At 44.0% G+C, this 2,757-nt stretch overlaps 1 non-coding gene across 1 annotated transcript; it reads left to right on the top strand.

Moving 5' to 3' along the window:
- Window positions 1–863: 863 nt before the first annotated feature.
- Trnas-cga lies at window positions 864–938 on the top strand. The gene has a single exon. It is a non-coding gene; the product is annotated as a tRNA-Ser (tRNA).
- The last annotated feature ends 1,819 nt before the right edge of the window (window positions 939–2,757 follow it).

Genomic DNA, 2,757 nt, shown 5'->3' with positions numbered 1-2,757 from the left:
AATTCGGGACCTTTGTCTTTCCCAGGCAAGAGTTCTTCCGACTGAGCTACCCAAGCACGACTCACGACCCGTCCTCCCAGCTTTACTCCCGACAGTACCTCGTCTCCTGCCTTCCAAACTACACAGAAGCTCTCCTGTGAACATCGCAAGACTAGCACTCCTGGAAGAAAGGATACTGCGGAGACAGGGCTTAGCCACAGCCTCGGGGACGTTTCCAGAAACGAATGTTCACTCTGGAGCGGAGTGGCCTTCCTCATCCACCCTACAGCCTGCATCTCGCTCCTTCCAACTTCCATCTCTTTGGCCCAGTGAAGCATGCACTTGGCGGGAAGCAGTACGTGGACAATGGGGAGGTTATTGATGCAGTAACACGTTGGCTCCGACGCCGACCAGTAGAGTGCTATCATGCGGGCTCCCAGTAAGGTGGCGTCGCACGCAATGAGTAAGTTGAAAAATGAACTTTTATTAGTCAAAATAGTGGGTAATAATATGGTGTTTTGGAATCCTGAATAAAACAACCTGCTTTCAGAAACAAGTTTGTTGCATTACTCATTAACACCCTTCGTAGGAGTGCAGGAAAGATATATTCGACTGACAGGGAAGTTCTTGATTGCCTTTATTTAACTGAAGAAACCCAAATTTCATCTTTCCCGAAGAATACTCTGATACGGCTCTCCAAGCTAGTCTAGCCGGTTCAAACCTCTTCATCTCTGAATAATGATTGCAATCTACATCTGTTTGAAACTTCCTGGCAGATTAAAACTGTGTGCCCGACCGAGACTCGAACTCGGGACCATCGCCTTTGGAAGGGAGGAGACGAGGTACTGGCAGAAGTAAAGCTGTGAGTACCGGGCGTGAGTCGCGCTTCGGTAGCTCAGTTGGTAGAGCACTTGCCCTCGAAAGGCGATGGTCCCGAGTTCGAGTCTCGGTCGGGCACACAGTTTTAATCTGCCAGGAAGTTTCATATCAGCGCACACTCCGCTGCAGAGTGAAAATCTCATTCTGGAAACATCCCCCAGGCTGTGGCTAAGCCATGTCTCCGCAATATCCTTTCTTTCAGAAGTGCTAGTTCTGCAGGTTCGCAGGAGAGCTTCTGTAAAGTTTGGAAGGTAGGAGACGAGGTACTGGCAGAAGTAAAGCTGTGAGTACCGGGCGTGAGTCGTGCTTCGGTAGTTCAGTTGGTAGAGCACTTGCCCACGAAAGGCGATGGTCCCGAGTTCGAGTCTCGGTCGGGCACACAGTTTTAATCTGCCAGGAAGTTTCATATCAGCGCACACTCCGCTGCAGAGTGAAAAATCTCATTCTGGATACATCTGTTTGAGCCTACTTACTGTACCGAAGTCTTGGTCTCCCTCTACAGTTTTTATCCCCCACATTGCACTCCATTAACTAATCGATTATTCTTTGATGTCTCGGGACGTATTTCATGAACTGATCCCTTCTTTTAATGCAGTTGTGCTATACATTTATTATTTCGCCAGTTATGATCATTATCTCTTCATTATTTACCCGATCTGCCCATCTAGTCTTCACCACTCCTCTGCAGCACCACTTTTCAAATGCGTCTGTTCTCTTTTCGTTTTGCTTTCTATGGTCCACCTTTCACATCCACACAAGGCTACGCTCCAGAAACAACGTCTACAGAAAAGGTTCCTAGCATTTAAATCGATATTCGGTTTAACATATCCTCTCTATTCCGTGTGAACATTCTCCTCTTTTTCAGAAACGCTTCGCTTGCTACAGCAAATCTGCATTTTATAACCTCTCTGCTTCGGCCATCACCAGTTATTTTGCTACCAAATAGCAAAACTCATCTACTACTTCTAGTGTGTCAATTCCTATTGTAATTCACTTGGCATCACCTGATTTAATAGGACTACACTCCATTACCTTTGTTTTACCTTTGTTGATGTTCATCTTATAACCTCTTTTCGATACTCTGTCCACTCCGTAAACCACTGTTCGAAGTGCTTTGCTGCATGTGACAGAGTTACAATGTCATCAGCCAACCTGAAAGTTTTCACTTCTTCTGCCTAATTTTTAATTCCCTCTGCAAATTTGTCACTGGTTTCTTTTACTGAGTGCTCACTATACAGAGTGAACAATATCAGGGATAGGATACAAACCTGTCTCATTCCCGTCTCAGCCACCTCTTTCCTTTAATGTCCTTCGACTGTTATAACCGTTGTCTCGTTTCTGAACAAGCTGTCAATAACGTTTTCTCCCTTTCTTATATCCATGCTAGCTTCAGAATTTCAAAGAGCATGTTCCATCAAATATTGTCGAAAGCTTTCTCGAAATATACAAGTGCTATAAACGTAGATTTGTCTTTCTTCAACCTATCTTCTAAAATAAATGGGGATGTAACATATATATGGCAGAACTTGACTAAGGAAAGGGTTCAGTTATAGAACACATATAAAGCCTCAAGAAATATTTAAATTGATAATGGAGGGAGGGAAGGGGATGACTGCTGTAATGAGAGTGAAATGAATGTAGTTATAGCTTGCAATAGCTATGAAATGAGATTTACAAAGGATAGACTAGCATGCAGAGGTGCATCAAACTTCTCTGACTTAAAACCATCACCACAACACAACGAGAACTAGTCTTCGATATACTTACTTACAGCTCGGTCAATCGAAGTTTGTGTCTGCAAGTTTCAATATGGCTACAGAGGTTTTATTCTTTTAGGTACTTTCTGCGGACAGGACATTAATATCTCATTTGCTCTGAGTGCACGAATGAATCAGTGTG

Source organism: Schistocerca americana, chromosome 3, assembly GCF_021461395.2.
Source record: "Schistocerca americana isolate TAMUIC-IGC-003095 chromosome 3, iqSchAmer2.1, whole genome shotgun sequence".
Taxonomy (NCBI): domain Eukaryota; kingdom Metazoa; phylum Arthropoda; class Insecta; order Orthoptera; family Acrididae; genus Schistocerca; species Schistocerca americana.
Note: the sequence above shows the minus strand (reverse complement) of the source record. Positions and strands in the feature narration are given on the sequence as shown.